The sequence below is a fragment of the Gorilla gorilla genome, chromosome 12 (assembly GCF_029281585.2).
Source record: "Gorilla gorilla gorilla isolate KB3781 chromosome 12, NHGRI_mGorGor1-v2.1_pri, whole genome shotgun sequence".
NCBI lineage: Eukaryota > Metazoa > Chordata > Mammalia > Primates > Hominidae > Gorilla > Gorilla gorilla.
In genome coordinates, this window is record NC_073236.2 from 75,110,598 (window position 1) to 75,129,023 (window position 18,426).

Genomic DNA, 18,426 nt, shown 5'->3' on the forward strand with positions numbered 1-18,426 from the left:
TAGTTTCTTAAAGGAAGCTAAACAGAAATTATGTTGAAATTATCAACATTAGTCCCACAAAAATGATTTTTCCGTAGCCCAGTACTGGATTGTGCTGCACTCTGTGTAAAGAGGCCAAATGAATAGCTCTGCACTCATAGTGAGGGAATCTGGCACTTTTTAAGTGAGATTTTTGACTTGTTGTGACTCTTTCAGATGTATGTTTTCTTTTAAATGAATCATCTTTAAATATATGCATTGTCTGAGCAAGTTCAGGATTGTAAAGTGTACATTTAATTGTAACAGAACAGAACAGCAGTGGGCGTCTGTGCTACAGATGATATTCTTAGGGTATTTGCTGCCATCCACTCTCCTTTCTAAATTTGGTGTTACAGATTCAACTTCTGTTTTTAAAAAGGGAAGTTGCAGATAGATCATTCACACTATTATTTTCTCCTTAAAGCCAGCTTCTCTGCCCATGTGAGGAGTTTCCTATAACCTAAACAAGACTTCTCCAAGAAAACCGCTTTGAAACAAATATTACTTAGCAAGATTAAATCTTTTGTTCAATATTTAAAGTATATTTTTGAAAAAACAATTGACTACTTATACAAGTGTACCTAATGTGGTGTTGGTGTCTGAGCTGCTTGCTTTATTTTCTTCCTAGTTGACTTTACTCTGCATTTCTGAAATTTTAGATATAAAAATTTAAAACCTAAAAACAAAAACAAAAGAGAAAGAGAACAAAAATTATACATTTTATTTTATTTTCATTCATTCTTTAATTTGTTTTGAGTCAGCTCTGTTGCCTAGGCTGGTGTGCAGTGGTGCGATCTCAGCTCACTGCAACCTCTGCCTCCTGGACTCAAGCAATTCTCATGCCTCAGCCTCCCGAGTAGCTGGGAATACAGGCGTGTGCCACCATGCCCAGCTAATTTTTTTGTATTTTTAGTAGAGACGGGGTTTTGCCATGTTTGCCAGGCTGGTCTCGAACTCCTGGCCTCAAGTGACCTGTCCACCTCAGCCTCCCAAGGTGCTGGGGTTACAGGCATGAACCACCATGCCTGGCTATAAATTTTAAATTGTGTGTGTGTGTGTGTGTGTGTGTGTGTGTGTGTGTGTGTGTGTGTGTGTCTATATTCCAGTTTAAAGCAAAAGACTAGTATTATTAGACAGGTTGGATAATTTTGAAAACGTCTTGTTTATTCTGGCAACAGGTCTTTAAAAGACAATTCTACATTAGCGACTAAAAGGTAAAGCCTACACAGTCTTGGCAAGTGTTACCTCTCCCCTAGAAAACTAATACAAATTCATGTGGCAAAGGGCTGATTCATTTTTAGTTGTATATTGTGTTTTACACTTAAACTGTATCTTCTGTTCACGTTTATTTTCTAATGATGCCTCATAGCCTAAACTTGGAGGCACTTCCTGGGCACCTATTCACATTAAAGTCTTGATTTTTTTTTTTTAACTTCTCTAAGTAGAATTTTTATAGCTGAGACTTCAAAAAATGGTTTAAATATATTATTTACATTACAAAATTCACCATGCTTAAAAGTCCTCTTTACTTATAAGGCTTAAAGGTACTCAATCCTAGATAGTTTCTACAATAGATATAAGAATATGTAAACCAAAAGATAGAATTTAGTCTAGCCAATCATATAAATTTGCTTGATTTTAAAACATAAAAACATTTAGCATTAGAGTAATACTTTGGAAAAAAAATATTTTTCCTGTCATCACTTTGCCATTTTTTCCTCAGAATTAACAGATAAAATTCTTAACTACTGTCATATTTTTGTATTCCATGAACAAAAGGGTGTGAAGGTGACAGTGTTAAATGCTCATTTGAACCATTCAGGTAGCCATTGGAAAATTTGGATAGATAAGTCTTTTTTGTTGTTTTTTGAGACAGAGTTTAACTCTTGTTGCCCAGGCTGGAGTGCAATGGCGTGATCTCGGCTTACTGCAACCTCTGCCTCCCGGGTTCAAGAGATTCTCCTGTCTCAGCCTCCTGAGTAGCAGGGATTACAGGCACCCACCACTACGCCTGGCTAATTTTTGCTATTTTTAGTAGAGATGGTTTTTTTTTTTTAATTTATCTTCAGGTTGATGGCCTAAGCATATATTTTGGTTTTCTTCAACCCCTATGTGGCTTTTTTATTTAACCTAAAAATCAAATGCTGCTGTGTTTTAAAATGTTATTTGACTGATACTTTTCATTCTTAAAGTAAGTAGGCAGAGAAGAATCTTCATTAAAAAGTACAGAATGGTGAGATTCTGGCAATAATTTGGTGTTTATCTGCAAGGTTGTTCCCCGTGTAATGATCCTGTTAAAATTAACCCTTAACAGTACATACTTCATGAGAGAAATTTTAGCAGGAAAGATTAACCTCTTGAGTTTTCGAAGCTGGTGTAAGTGCTTCAGCATTCCTCATCGGTCCACTTATTGAGTGATCCTTATTGAATGCCTACTGTGTCAGGCAGTGCTGTAGAGGCTAGAGACAGGGTGGTAAACAAGAATGACTGTGTTATGAACCTTACTGGAAATGAGTGAGGGGCTAGAGGATATGATGAGTTTTATTTCTTTTTTGTTGTGGTGGTTGTGGATTATTAATTCTGTGGGATAAAATATGGTGCTAACAAGGCTAAGCATAGGCAGGATTGGAGTTTTTTGTATAAGAAATAGAATTGTTATTCCATGACCCATGTAGAGAGATGGAGCTAAGCAGCATCCAGTTCCTAGCCCAGCACTACCCTCCTGTTAGTCTCTGCACGTTGACTCTGTATTTCCTGGCTCTGCAACATCTGCTGTTTCTGAGGAGTGTATGCTCTTCTCAAGATGCTCAGCACTCCTGGCTTCCACAGAATGCTTCAGTGAGTGTTAGATCCAGACTTTCTTTGACCCTGGAGTCAACTTGATAAAGAGTTCCATTGGTAGGTCCTTCTCAGATCCTCTGTTTAGTCCTCTATGAGATGTGGGTAGTAGTACCTGCCCTGCCTATGGCACAGGGAAGGTATTATGAAGAGCAAACAAGTGGACCCATATGAAAGCACCTTGTGGCCGGGCACGGTGGCTCACGCCTGTAATCCCAGCACTTTGGGAGGCCGAGACGGGCAGATCACCTGAAGTTGGGAGTTCGCGACCAGCCTGACCAACATGGAGCAACCCCGTCTCTACTAAAAATACAAAATTAACCAGGTGTGGTGGTGCATGCCTGTAATCCCAGCTACTTGGGAGGCTGAGGCAGGAGAATCACTTGAACCCAGGATGCCGGAGGTTGCAGTGAGTCGAGATTGTGCCATTGCACTCCAGCCTGGGCAACAAAGAGCAAGACTACGTCTCAAAAAAAAAAAAAAGCCCCTTGTAAATTGCCCTGCTGCTATACAAACTTAGGGGGTAGGGGTATTCCCAGTCTCACAGCTGGGTGACTTCAACCCTAAGGGGTAACAAATCTAGAAGAATATGGATAGAACTGCTCAAGTCCATCTTCTGGACTTAAAAAAATAATGCAAAGAACATATTGAAGAGAGCACATTATCATTATTTGTATTTCTAGTCCTTTCATTTAGAAATATGTGGACATGAACTTGGTTTTATATTCTTCCAGACAAGCTGAGCAGCTTCCAAAGCATTTTATCTCATTTTAGCCCTAAAACTCCTCCATGAGGATATTGACAGTATAATCACTGTTTCATAGACTCTTAGCTCTGGGGAGGGGCTCTTGAAATCTTTGAGTCCAAGTTCCTTTTTTTGCCAGGTGTCGAAGCAGGCCCAGTGCAGAGGGTCTGATTCGGCCTCCCTGCTCACTGTGGCTGACGAGCTAGCCCTGAAATCACCTGACTCAACAACCCTGTGCTCTTTTGACCAGAACTGGTGCTGATCCTAAATCTGTGACCAGTCAATTAAGAAACTAAAAAGTCATAGATTTATCATGGTTAAGTAATTAATGTGTACAAGATCTTCAAACTGCTAGTCCAGGACTTTTCCTCTCACCAAGCTGGTTCCTGGGGGCAAGAAAGGTCTGTGCAATTTCTAACATTCATTGAAATTTTCTGTGGAAGCTAGAAGTGTGCTCAGTGCCTTGAGAAGAGTGGGAACTTCTCAAGAATGATGGATGGCTTATAGACAGGAAGAAATACAGAGTCGATGCATAGAGGCAATGTGTGTTGTGTAGGGAGCTTGGGATGGGAGATGTTTCTGAGAAGTGACCACCAGTCTTAGTGGAGTAGTGTCCCTGCAGGAGGGAACCCTGGAGTTGTCAGAGTCACCAAGAAAGTTCTTTGCATTTTGATAGACTGCACAAGGCTTTTGAAGATTCAGTGGAAAATGGAATAGGAAGGAAGCTGATGCCTAACAGAAGCCATCTTCTCCAGTAATAGTTCGAAGGGACTGACCCTAACTGCTAGAAAAAAAGGAAATGGTTTTAAAAGCATTTTCTTTAAATATTGCCATGAAGATTGTGTTTCAGGTTTAGATTTACATATTGTCAGATTTTTAAAAGAGAAAAAGGTATATCTTTAACAGACAAGTGAAACCTCCCTCAAGGTAAGAAGCAGTCGTTGCAAAGCAGTTCAACGTAACAACATGGAAAGCTTTGCAAAGGGGCCTTCACTGGAGCTGTAGTTCTGCTTTTATGAATTGTGACTTCAGGGAGGAGCAGAAAAAAACCATGACAAAAGCAGGTGGAAGAAGAGATGGAGAAAAGTTTGCAGAAGTAGAGGAGTTCACTTGCTGCTTCAATAGAATTGTTTTAAATTGTTAGTGGCTGAAAAGGACTGAATCTGCCTGTGCCATCTTTGTGAGAGTATTTACTTTTCCAAATCATCGTATCCTCTATTGACTCCTTGCTAATCAGTTAGGTGATGTGACTTCCAGAACTTTATTTTGAAGATTTATTCCAATATTCATTTATCCGAATGATGAGTCCACAGTTAGGATCTCCGTATTTTCCATGAAAAGCTTATTTAGCCTAGCTGGCTCTATACAATTCATTTAATAACTGAAACATTTATCTTTTTTGCCATAAAACCAAGACCAATATTTGCAAGGTATATAGATGGATGATCATTACTGGCATTTCAGGTGGAACCTGAAAGATAAAAATTTAATAAAAGCAAAGGAAAAATGAAATTTAAGTTCAAAACCTGTTGTAAAGTCTTTCTCAGTTTATATATCCAGTTTGCCCCTTGTGTTTTTGGTGTGTGCTAATTAAGTGCCAAAAGTGGCCTTCAGTTAGTGCACTAGTGTACTAGTCTATAAGATGTGAGGGCACAGAAACTTTCAAAGGAGAATCAGTGAAGTGTAAACCAGTACCCAGAACTACAAAATGATGCCGAGAAGTACTTCTCTGAAATTAAACTCAGGAGCATTTTTAAAATTTACCATCACAGTTCTATACTTATAAAAGGAATGTTTCTTTTCTCCCTAAACAGATGTGTTCCTGGTAGTTAAATGTGGATGACTAGCCTAATTTCTTATAACTGTTCTAAAGTTATGTTATATGAAAGTGAGAGGCAGATCTTCTAAATTCTGGATGAGGCCCTCAGAGTAGGATTATTTTAAATGGGATTTTGTTTTGAGACAAGATCTCACCTACATTGGAATGCAGTGGTGTGGTCATTGCTCACTGCAACCTTGAACTCCTCTCCTGGGCTCAAACAATCCTCCCACCTCAGCCTCCTTAGTAGCTAAGACTATAGGCATGCATCACCATGCAGGGCTAATTTTTTCATTTTTTGTGGCGATGGGGGTGTCGCTATGTTGGCCAGAATGGCCAACTCCTGGCCTCAAGTGATCCTTCTATCTAGGCCTCCCAAATTGCTGGGATTACAGGTGTGAGCCACTGCACCCAGCCCTTAAATGGGCTTTTAAATCTCCTAAAGAGTGAGAACAAAATTTACATATTCACTAAACACTGCTTATTCAATGACATGATTTGAAATAAATAATATTTGATTGAATAAATATTTCAAATCATGTCATTGCATATTGAAGGGAGCTGACTTCAGAAGTGTGGGAAGTGCCTTTCCTTATCCTCATAGACTTGAATTTCTAGGGCTGGGTAGAGATTGCTGTCCTGGCCTATGTGTGGCTCAGCCTTGGGGTAGGGGGTTGTATAAGGGGAGGGAGAGGGTTAACCAGCTGGTGTTAACCACATTGGCAGCTGGTCAAAGATGCCAGATTCTAAAAGTGGGGGAAGTGGGAGCTATTTGTAATGTGTGCATTGATAAGATGTTACAGCCTTCAGAGGTATAAAGAGATGGAAACCATTTCACTCCAAAAAACGCAGGTTGCTGGTCTCGTTAAGAGCACAAACCTTTGTTTGAGCAGGTACAGAATACAGACCTTATGGACTTCAGCAGAATCCTGTCTATCCCAGTGACACAAAATTGTCACTTTGACTTAAATCCTGTTATTTTATACAGAAACACTGCATTTGCTGTAATCTATTTGCTAGAAAATATCCAAGTGTCACAAAAGTTCTGCAAGTGTAACTTCCTGCTTACTTTAATTCAAGAATAGCAGTTTAAATTCACAAATAGCAGTTTAAATTCACTTTAAATTCAACAGAGCTAATGCCTCTGGCCTCCTCTACAAAGATATCACAGGAAGAGATTATTGCAGCTTCTATTTCAATGGCTTTTCCTTAAAGTGAGCACTGAAAGTATAAGTGAGTGGGTGGTTAGGAAACTGTTAGTAGTTAATGCCCTCTCTAAACTGCAGAACTCTGGAAATGAAAAATATCTTGGCTTCACAGCAAAATGTTTGAATGTTATGCCACTCAGGCGCAAACTGAGCAAGACCTGCAGAGGGCTGGTGAGCACAGCTTCCATAATATGTCATTTTGAATGCCATTATAATGAGACTTTGCAAAGATATCCACAAATAATTAGCTTTTGGCTTAGGTTATACTGTATAAGACTTTAATTATACTGAGGGTCCAGTAAAAACCTTTTCCATCTTCCTTAAAGATAAAACAAGAAGCGTTGTCTCCTCTATCAACATTTTAGCACAAGTTTAATTTCGATGAGATCATCAATTTGATTGATAACAAATCATTACAGAACAGTTTAAACAAGTCTAAATTTCTCTTGATGTTAACGACTTACAATCACCTTTATGTTAGGTCTTAAAGCTTTATTATTCTTAAATACAACTAGTATAGTGGACCATTAAACTCCAAAGTGATCTGAAATGATATTGATTGGGGTGGCAGCCAAAATTTTAAGGTGCCTGCCTGCACTGCTTTTTACATCTTGACGCTGAATGCACGTGTAATTTTTAAAATAATCATTAATTTTCCAGTGGAACCATCTATCTGGCCTCTTTCCCTAGTGCTCTTAAATTCTCACCATTTGGGCATACACACATTCTCTTCCAACTAGTATAAATTTCCCTGGTAAATTTAAGTAGTTCCAAGCATAAGCTTACTCCACGGGAGGAAAAGGCTATCAATGTGAAACTTGTGGGCAGAGGACTGCGCCTCCGACCTGGCTGCGTCTCCTAGCCTGGCTTCCCTCCTGCCGGGTCTGCACCGAGGCCCGGCCGGCCCCGAAGGATGCAACTCGTTCGGTCCGGCTCCCAAAGTGCCGTGGACTTGGTGACCCACTTCTCGTGTCGGGCTGAGGCCACGCGGGCAAGGGACTTTTTCTGTCCCCGGCTCACGGCTGGAGCCCCCATCCTGCCGTTCGGACCAGTGCGGGCCTCGTAGGAGTGTCCCGCAGCGGACCCCCGCCCAGGAACCCCGCAGGCAGTGAGACGGGCGCCCGGGCCAGCTCTCTGCCCCTCGCCCCCCGCGGGGACCCTGCCCGCCCCGCTGACCGGCCCCACGTTGCCAAATAGCTCAAATGCTTGTCATATTTGCGGTCGCGCGGCTCCGCGGGCTGTGCACGCGCTGCACTCGCCGCCGCCTTTGTCACCAGCCGCTTCGTCATTCGCCTGAGCACTTCTAGAGTGTGTGGGGGGCGTTACTAGTGGCAGTGGTGGTCCTCGGGCCGGAGTGTCTCCTTCTGTCTCCCCTCCTCTTTCAGCCCGTCCTTACGAGAAAATCAGGGGCGCGCCGGCCCAGCAGGGAGCTGGGGGCGGCGCTGCCACCCAGCGCCCACTGCGCCCCGCCGCCCCTTCCTGCTCCTCCGGCGGCCGCGGCCGGCCTCGGCCTTTATCGCGCCTCCCGGGACCGCCGGGGAGAGGCGGGCCGGGGCGGGGCCGGCGGGGGCGGGGTCGGGCGGCGAGGGGCGGGGCCTGCGGCGCCGGGGCCCGGAGCTCGCGGGAGGCTCGCGGGCCGCACGTCACTCCTGCACGGCGAGTGCTGGAGCACGAGCTACCGCTCGCTCGGTCAGGGCGCCCCCTCCGCCCGCCTCCTGCTTCCTCCTCCGCTGCCTGCCGCCGCCGCCTCCACCATTGTATAATGCTCGGGGCGCGCAGGCAGAGGACGGCGGAGTCTTAGCTTCAGCCTCGCCTGCTGCCCGCTCCCCGGCGCCACCCTCGGGCCCCTGGAGCGGGGCACTCCGCATGGAGCGGGAGTAGCTGAGGAGTGGGCGGAAACCCCTCCTGATGCGTTAGTTCCCAGGTGGAGCTGCATGTGGTAAGTTCTCCTGGCGTCGGGCTTGAGGGGATCCGCGGGCGCGGGGGGCTCCGGGTGGATGGGGGGCGGTGTTGGGACTCGGCCAGGGCTGGGAGAGCCCGGAGGGCGGAGGAGGGGCCGGGCGCCGCCGCGGGAGGGAGCCGGGGACGGAGCAGGTACGGGAGGAGCGCTCCCTCCCGCGGCCCCGGCCCCGGCCCCGCGCTCCCGGACCCCCGGCGCCTGCAGGCTGAGCCGCTGGGGGGCAGGGCCGGGGTCAGGAGGGGGTCGGGAGCTCGGAGAGCCGAGCGGCGGGCGGGGGCGCCTGGAGCTGTCGCCTCTACAGCTGGGATGTGTGTGCGCGTTGTGGCGGTTGTGTTGTTGTGAACGTGCGAGACTTTTTTTAAGGCTCGGATTGCTGGCGCGAAGGCTGCTTCACTTTTGAGTTCCGTGGCCGGGTTTGCATCCAACTTACTGTAGTGCGTTTTTGTGAATTTCCCGGTGTTTTTTTTTATAATGTTGAAAACGTTCCTCTCCACCCTCTTTTCGTCCATGCCCAAATGAATTGATTTGGGATCTACATGTATATTAAACTTAACGTCTCGTTGGTTTTTAAGTTAGAAATCTACAAGTCATCTTCGTGGTAACCGCCTATGACTGAAAGGGAGGGAGCTGAGGGGAGCCAGCTGTCCCAAGCCCTAGACTTTGTACCAGTAAGACAGGGGGTGTCGTCACAGGGCCACTACATGGACAGAAAATCGTGTTTTGTTTTGTTTTCTTGGCTATAAGTTATCTTACCTTTAGCAGAAGTGGTAGTAATAGATTGAGATGGGAGTCGAGTTTTAGGTTTAGTTTCTAAGTTTCACGAAAAGATCAGGTATAGTTTGCATTGGAATAACTTTTTGCTTGCAAGCTGAGTCGTTTCAGGAGGTAGAAAGTAAGTTTTCACAGACACTGAATGGGGAGGACAGTCAGCAGAGTGAGACAGCCAGCCTCAGACCACAGCAGTTTTTATTTGAATCGAATTGGGCAGCCTCAGTTGGGCTTAGGGTAGAGAGTACATGTTTTCAAGCTTTGTTCATGAAATACGCTTTTTGATTTCCCAATATATGTTAAGAAATATCCATAATGTGTGTAAAGAGCCTAGAAGTTGTAGTCACCAGGATTCCTGAGGCCCTAAGTGTTCACAGTAGCTTTTTGTAATTAGAGACTAGTCCCTGACAAGAGTGAAGTGGGCTTTTGGCTTCGCTCCGCCCCTGAAGGACCGTCCACCTGAGAGCGTCTGGGCTGCTTGGCCGATGGGGGTTGGGGGTAGTTGCTCAGCTCAGCAGAAGGCATGTCTCACCCTGGCAGCTCCCATCCCTCCCCCTTTTTATAGCAGTCTATTCTGATATGAGTGTGCTAGGGTGTGCTGTGAAGATGAAAATATCCATCCTAAGATCCCAACTTCTGGAGTGAACAAGAATAGTTTGTTTGTGGATCTCTGCTTTTCTGTTTATTTTTTCAGGGTTTTTTTTTTCTTTTTATTTAAAAGAGACAAATGTTTAAAAGTTTTCCTTTAGCTTCATTGACTTCTTTAGAGGTGTATTATATGTTAATATAAAATTGTTTATGTCGTTCATTAAGTTTGGAATCCTTTAACAATTTTTTTTTTTTACTTGTTTCACTCCCTAATTAAAATATACATAACCATGTTGTTCTCAGATGAGAAATCTTATTTTGGATTTGACATCCCCCAACCCCCTTTTTCCTTAACACCCGGCCCTTTTCCTTACTTCATTCAGACAGGTAAGGGAGAGGACTCACATTTTGTAATGCCAACCAAGTGTATGTGTGACAGGAGGTGTCCTAGGGAACGGTTTTATTGTCAGGCGAATGTCACAGCGTCTTAGGTAACAGCTGCTCAAGCTTGTTTCCCTTGAAGAACTAAGAGAAGGATATTAATTCAGATTTAGAAAATCTTTACACTTCTGTTGGCTGAATTGTCCCTCTTTAAAGCTTTTCTATTTAATTGAGAAGCTGAAACATGAATTTTGCCCAGTTGCTACACACTGAATTATTACTGATAATGAGCCTAGTAAAATAGCACATATTTTGATATTTTAAAACTCATTCAAATTTGTGTGGCGACTGATAGCTTATGGTATCTGCTATTTTAAACAGGGTTCCAATGGCAGAGTAAGTTACAACACTACTTTAGAAAGGCACACACATGCATCACACACAAAAAACATTACAAAACGTATGAAGGCAGTTTGAAGATGTTCGAATGCAAATACATAAAAATTTCTATCAACTTGCAGCATGCTACTTTTATTATCAGTGTCCAATTATACTACAAGTTTACCCTCAGAAAAAATATTTTACATTTTAGTAACTAAGAAAGGTGAAAGCTGGAACAGAAACTTTGAGAGGTTTCTTTTGCTGTGGTTTCTTGTTAAAAAGCACAGAAAAAAAAGTATGAAGCTTTATTTTATATTTCACATATGTCAACAGAATCAAGACCACTTTGTCAATATTACCTGTGGAAAAAGCTATGTATAGATAGGCGTATTTGGGGCCATGAACTTTAATTCACTCATAGAATTTTTAAAGCTTCTTGGCAACAGAAATTTTGTATTCACTGTCATGGCATATCCTATAGGAGATAGCTCTAGTTGCAATAGTTACTTGGTGCATGAGAGAGAGAGCAAGCGCAGGCGCCGTCTCTGATTACCGAGTCCAAAGATCAGTTGTGTACTGAAGGCACCAGAAGGCAAGCTCCAGTTGACATGAAAATGGCCTCACAATAAGGGTGACACCAGCTCTCATAGGTCTTTCTGTTAATTAATACTGACTAGCAAAACATGAAAATCTAAAAGTGCCGTGGCCACTTTATATGCACAACTCATATATTTTGTACATATTGTTAATAATTATTCATTAAGCAATTGGTAGAAACCCACAAGCCAGGATTCCTGTTTAAGAAATGTGTGGCTATTTCATTTAGTTTTAGTATGTTTGAAGGAAATGGCTACTAATCTAGAAAAAATGGTTGTCTCAAATGGCCAGTGCAGTTGATATTAAAGGCAAACTTATGCCCTGTGTGCAGATGCTGGGAAACCCTTATGAACAGAACTGTCCCCTGGAGCGTCCGTCACTCATTGTGTGGAGCAGTGTCTTTCTCCATTAGCACTGTGTGGCAGTTCATTCTTTGTATGAATCTGTGAATGGCATATGTCAGCCCAATAAGACGACATTCCTATTCTGAGTAATAAATAGACTCCTTGTTTGTTTTTTTTTTTCTCGGAGATCACGAGACAAACAAAACATGATTGGCTGTCTAAAAATTTTCTTTGAAATACAAATGAAAATTTCAAAGTAAAATCATCACAATATATTTTATAATATATGATTTCTAATAGGACAGAACAGATACTGCCAGTTTCAACAAGCACCACATATAGACCGTGCAAACTCTCTTTTGAAAATTCTGCCCTCCTTGTGGTCTGAGGGATCCCAAAGCTGGAAAGACCCATTTGTCTTTTCTCAGAATCCTCTGTCCCTCATCTGAACTTAATGCTAGGATTCTCTGAAGTAAACCCCACAATTTGATTGATCTATTTTGGAAACCCAAGATCACCTAAGCTGTATTCTGCACCCATTGCAGTTTTCAGCTCAGAATGGAGTTGGCATCTGTGCTCCTGGCCGGCCTATTCTTACACTTGCACACTGTCTGGCCAGAGCTGGCCCGGCCCACCTCCACCCTGAGTAGAGAGTGGACTGAGCTATGCGGAGGCGTGGGGTGGTGGGGGCTGGAGGGAGAAGAGCAGAGGACAGATCTGGAGCTGACTGTGCAACTGCTATAGCAGGTCTGACTAGTTTGAGGTGCCCAAAGGCAGCTTTGTTTCTCTAGTAACTCCAGGTAGCAGCAAACTTCAGTTCTTAAAACTCATTCATGTCTGCCTTACTATCTTTTTTGTCACTTTACAAAAACCTGTAGCTTTGCAGAGTTACTAATTAATTCTCAGCTTTTTTCCTTTAAAAACCTTCCTAGGCAGTTAACTGAAAAGAAGCTAAGCATTTTCTAAGGACTTTCCCATAGAATAGTAAAGGGGAAGGGATTCTGGTTCTTACAGACATGATCTATGTCTATATATTCTGTATATCCATATGCACACTCACTGATGTTTAACAGTGGGCAGAGTGAACCTGTTGAAGAAAAGTAAAATGTACACTTGAATAGACCATGGTCAAAAACACTAAATGATCAAAAGTCTCTTGCTCCAGATCAGCCTTCAGCGCTTTGCTTGCCTCTGCTCCGGCCGGCTGCTTATCATTCCACGCCATGCACTGCAGCTCCTGGGGTTTGGAGCAGGCCTGCTGGTGTACCCCACCCTTGTGTTTAGAAGTATTGCCCAAGTTAAACTCAGAGAATCTGAAAGTCCCAAGGTCATCTCTACACCAGAACAGGTTTGCATAAAATCCTAGTCACGCTAATGAGATATCGAGCTGGCAGCTGCTTTAAACTGATCTTCCCTGTGTGGTTATCCCATTTTATAATAGGTGATACAGATTTGCTTTTCAGATTTCTTTCCTTCTTTGAGGGGACATCTCCCTGTCCATCTGTACCTCTCCTGTGTCTTCCATGCTATCAGAGAAAACCAGTCTGCCTGAGGAATTTGGGTGCTATGATCCAGAGTGGAAGAATTTTTGCTCTGCCTCTCTGCTTGTCAGGAACTTGGTGGTCTTTTCTGAACTTTTTAAGGCAAACTAATTTTTTTAAATAGTTTTACCATGTCCAGAAATATAAAATAAAATACGTTTCACTGGCAGTGATTCTTAGCTCTCTGACAAGTAGTTGGTTTACACATTAAAAATTCGATTCTTCAGGTGGTTCCTGCCTCCTTCTAAAGCTCCAGAAGACAGGTAGAATGAATAGAGTGGCAGGCTGGGGGTGGCAGGCTGGGGAGGTTGAGGAAGGCTTTCCATGAAGACCATTGAAGGTAATTGAAGAATTATGAAGTATTTTCCTTAGAAAATAAATAGTTATTACATTTAGTGTGGTACTCTGATTATTTTTATTGTATTTAAGTGACATAGCTTAAAGTTCAATGAGCCATTCATTATCAATGCACAGAAGTCCTTGGGAAGACAAACATTTTATCTCAAAATAGTCCCAAAGTAGTTATTCTTTAATGGCTGCCATATTTACAAAGTATCATTTACTCCCCTCAAGTTTAGTTGTATCCTCGTTGCCTTTTTCTTTCTACAATTATTTTCTGTGTGTGAATTACTCAGGTATATGATACAAACTTTAAATTGTCTTTGTAAAACCTTATTAGCCTACCTAATTCTTAGAGGCAACCAAATTAAACATTCGGAACATGTAGGTTACTTACATGGGACAGGTATTACATAGAATAGTTATTTCCTGCCATTTGCATGTCTCAAGTATATTTCTATTATCCTGCACCTCAAATTTTCGTACTCATGTCATGTTGTAGAAATGTGATATTGTTCTCTAGGGAATCCAAGTTTAGGCCGTACAATACAATGTTCAGTTTTACACAGTAAGTAAAAGAAACAACATTTCTCTGGTTTTCCTCTTTGGACTGCACGGATAAGTTATAAGATGAAATATGTTCTGTATTTGTAAGGAATATTTTAAGTGATTCTTTCATAGTAATGAAGCATCCAGATTTGAAGGCATGACTAGTTTTTAATTTTTAACTTTTAAGAAAAGCTTCCATTGAAGCATTTCTTGAAGTAGCATACTTTATTTTTATTCGTTAGTTTTATTCAGTGGCAAATAGTTGTCTAATAAAACCTAGAAGGCCACCTTTGGTTTTAACTAAGATGTAATTTTATCTTTCACAGAATTGTTCTAAAACCTTATATTTCCCTGTTTTAGTAAGACTTATATATATATGTTGAGTCTCTTTTTTTTTTTTAACACAAAAACTGTCACATACTTTTGGCAAAGCCTTTCCTTTCTACTCTAAGTTCCCCACCCCCTTGACATTGTTTATTAAGGGTCTCTAGTGTGAGGGAGAAAAACAGTGTATCTTTAGGGAAAAGATGCTACAGGAGGATTGAAACAGAATCCCATCCAAGCAATTATAAATACAGGAGAAAAAATATTTTCATTATGCCCGAGAATGGGAGGTTGGGCAATGCTGGCTAGTCTTTACTAGTAAAGCACGTAATCTTATGGGAAAAATTGTCAAATCTGAGAGTTCCTTACCCTAATGTTAATGAGGCCTTAGACTCAAAATGCTAAAAACATATTCTGACACCAAATTATTATGAAGTAGTATCACAATTCAAATGATTATAAAATATAGATATGTTTATAGTTTCCAATTTTCAAATGCGGAGACTCATTATAACATTTCATCTATTATGAGCATTATTATTGAACATACAACATCATATAATCTGAACTTATAATTTAAGTAGAAAGAATCCCAGCAAGTAGTTACACATAATGATCTCGCTTCATCATCTCCCTAAGGTTAACTGTGTTACATTTTATAATTAAATGGCCCCTCTCCAATGTCCTTTATGAAGGGTTTTCCCAAATAACTGCCTGAAGCAGTATCTGTTCAGTATGGAGATAATTTATAGTTATTAAGAAGTAGTAAGTAGGCCTAGTAAAGGCGTCTATCTATACTGGTAAAAGCTTAGTGCCGAATTTATTGAGACTCATTGTTTTATTGGGAGTCCATGTTGCAAGCCCCACTGGAAATTCTGAACTGTTGGTTTCTCCACGTTCACATCTCATGACTTGGGTGTGTGTTTGTTGTTGTGTGTTTGTTCTCATTTCAGGAATCCTCCAGGGATTTTAACCATGGTTTTTGAAATACCAGTGTTAACTTTTATATACAGAGAAACAACCTTTCCTATACACAGTACTTCCAGAGTTTGAACCGTACCATAATTTAATTTATTTTGGCCTTGGCAAAGCTCCCAGCTTGCTTAGCAGTGTCCTGTGGATACCTGAATTTGGAAACAATCTTGAAAATGTGTATACTTTGAGAGAGCTGTAGGTAGAAATTGCAGTGAAGAATGAGACTTTTGCGCTCCTTGCTGCTCGGCTGCGCCCCCTCGTGGCTGGATGTGATGTGCTGTCTTCCAGAATTTAAAGAGTTCCAACTTGAATTGGGCGTGCTTGTTTACATGGAGCACTAATAGCTTTCTTCTGTGTGAAGAAAAAAAAAAACTCTATCAAATTAATATAATAGTTTTCACTGGGGGTGTGAGTAATTTATTGTGCTTATTTTGTATGTTTTAATTTAGAAATATATATTGGCGTGTTGTGGTTTTTAACTTTTTATTATGGAAAATTCCAAACACATTCAAAAGTAAAAGAAAGAGTACAATGCACCGCCTTGTACTTATCAGCCAGCCTCGGCAGGTATCAACATTTTGTCAAATCTTGTTTCATCTACATGGCCAGGTTTTGGGTTTTTTGTTTGTTTGTTTGTTTTGGAGTATTTTAAAGCAAATTCCAGGCATCAGAGCATATTATGTTTTTGTTAAGTTAAGGTTAGAAACTGTATAATTCTACTCAACCTTTTACTTGAATTAAGTGTGCCATTCCCAAGTAATCTTTTTTCCTTATAAATTAAAATTCCTTAAAACTGAGAAAACAAAGCATTTTTCTTTCTAATTTTTTTTAAATCAAGTGTACCATACTTTTAGCCAGAATCCTTAGATAAAATAAAACAATTGGCAGCATTCTCATTGTCCTTGGAAGAAGGTAATTGGTGTCCATAGCTTCATAAGAGTTGGGATTAAAACTTAAAATTCCCAGCTGGCAGAGGAACCACTAAGACAGGATATAAGAAACATTTTATATACCACTTGACATTTATATTCTAAAAAGCCTATTCTCTTTCCAGATGTGTACTAACAAGGCCATAATTTATTCTAAAGAAATATTTACTTGAAACATTCCCTCCCAGAATTTGACTATGTTTTGCTTACTAAATGCAGCTGTCAACATTTTAAAAAACTATTTTACTAGTAGAAAAGTTTATATTTGACAAGCCTCCAGTATTGGAAATTGCCTTCAATTTAATAGGAGCATGTAAAAATCTGAGAGGAGAAACTAGAATTTTAAAAATTTGGACTTTAGAAAACAACCCCAAACAGTAAAAGTTGTTTCTTAAATTTACTTGGGGCTTGACTTCCTGTTCGAATTTCAGTGTGTCGTCAGGCTTTTTTTTTTTTTATCTTCTTCTTCTTCTTCTTCACTGTCAAGAAAGCCGGGAGGATTGCTCCTGCAGGTCTTCGTCAAATGCAGGGTCTCATCTTGCACAAACAGCCTAGGCTGCGTTGCCCTGCGGGCCCCCGCGCGGCCGGTGCGCAGCGGGAGAGCCCGGAGGAGGCGCCGGCAGCAAACAGTGGTATCGGGTTACAGGTTCAGAATATCGCTGGAGCACTGGAGACTGGCTTGATCTAGTGACTGGCTTTATAATTACATTGCTGATTTGTTAGGGGAGGCTTTGTCTTACTTACCAATTAGCATGGATGTTACTGCAGGGACCTCAGACATTCTGGATGAGCTTTGGTGTTTTTTTGTTTTTTTTTTTAAAGCATCCCGATCCATAGAACTTCATGAGTTCTGTTACTAATACTCCCTCTTGTCTTTGGGCATCCTTACCCTGTCTGTAAATAAGCCAGAGACGGTCTCTCCCTGTTGGAATTTTTGCCCACTCCCCTGGGCCAGACGCAGTTGTTTTGGGGTCTCAGGTTTGCTTTTGCTGTTTGGATACCCCAGCACCTTCCCGCACCGTGCTGGAGGGGACAGCCCACATCCCGTGCCTGCTGCAGTGTCAGGACACGCGAGGCCCGGCTGAGGACGCGCCTGTTTCTCTTAGCTTCCTTTCTGATTCTGCCAGTATCATCCACCACTGCAACCTTTTCAGGGCAGCCTCTTTGTTTTCGCTGGTGTGTTTTATTGTTCCTTGGGGGAGGAGGGTGTTAAAAGCCTGGACATGATCAGATTTCTTAGTCCAGTGTGTTGTTTAAGGTGTAATATTTGAAGTGTAGAAAGTTGTCTAAGCAAACAGCTTCCCCCAGTTAGGATCGGGCTTCTCCTTCCTGCTCGGAAGTTGCTGTGTCACACTACGACAGCAGCCTGGAGGCAGGGCTCTGGGGTCCTCAGCGTCCCGCCCTCAGGCTGGTGGGAGGTTCCCTTTTGTCATGAACAGAGGCTCTCCCACTTGGATGCCTCAAAAGCAGGGTCCTAAACGCATTGGGAGGCCAGCCTGTGGAGTGAAGAGAAGAGAAACAGCATATTCTGTGTTTCAGAAGTTGTCTCAAAACAATCCTGGCCCTACTTTGAGCCTCTTTTCGGCTCAGAAGTCTGCCACATGCCCAGCTAATTTTACCAGGGGCACGCCTTTCTTCTACCACTACCACCAAAAGACACCAGGAGAATGAATGTGTTTCCACTTAGGGCTGTGGGCTTTGGTGGCACAGTATGTCAGGGGAAGGGAAGGACCGCTGCCAGCCTTCTCATAAGACAATCGCCACACTTCTTTTTTCTTCCAAAGAGGTGGGTACATGAGGGGAGATCACTACTTTGAGTGTTGGCGTTGGGTTAAAGGCCTCATCTTTCTGGTTTTAGCGTTAGCATTGACACCTCTGGACTTGTCAGCAACCAGTGGTCACACCAGCAGCCATATGGGACAGTGTGTCTGATGAGGTTAGGGATACAGCTTGGTGTTTTGTTTTGTTTTGTTTTGTTTTGTTTTTTTCGGAGACGGAGTTTTACTCTGTCACCCAGGCTGGAGTGCAGTGGCGCGATCTCGGCTCACTGCAAACTCCGCCTCCCGGGTTCATGCCATTCTCCTGCCTCAGCCTCCTGAGTAGCTGGGACTACAGGTGCCCG

General features: G+C 42.3%; 1 protein-coding gene across 6 annotated transcripts in view; it reads left to right on the top strand.

Moving 5' to 3' along the window:
* Positions 1–18,426, top strand: part of SERTAD2 (SERTA domain containing 2) — a 119,225-nt gene that overhangs the window by 88,686 nt on the left and 12,113 nt on the right. Inside the window, exon 1 of one of the 6 annotated variants that reach the window (XM_031008247.3) lies at positions 8,210–8,567. The exons of the other annotated variants lie outside the window; for them this stretch is intronic. The gene's annotated coding sequence lies outside the window, so the exon portion shown is untranslated. Of the gene's footprint in view, positions 1–8,209; positions 8,568–18,426 lie in introns of those variants that run through there. 6 annotated transcript variants of the gene reach the window in all.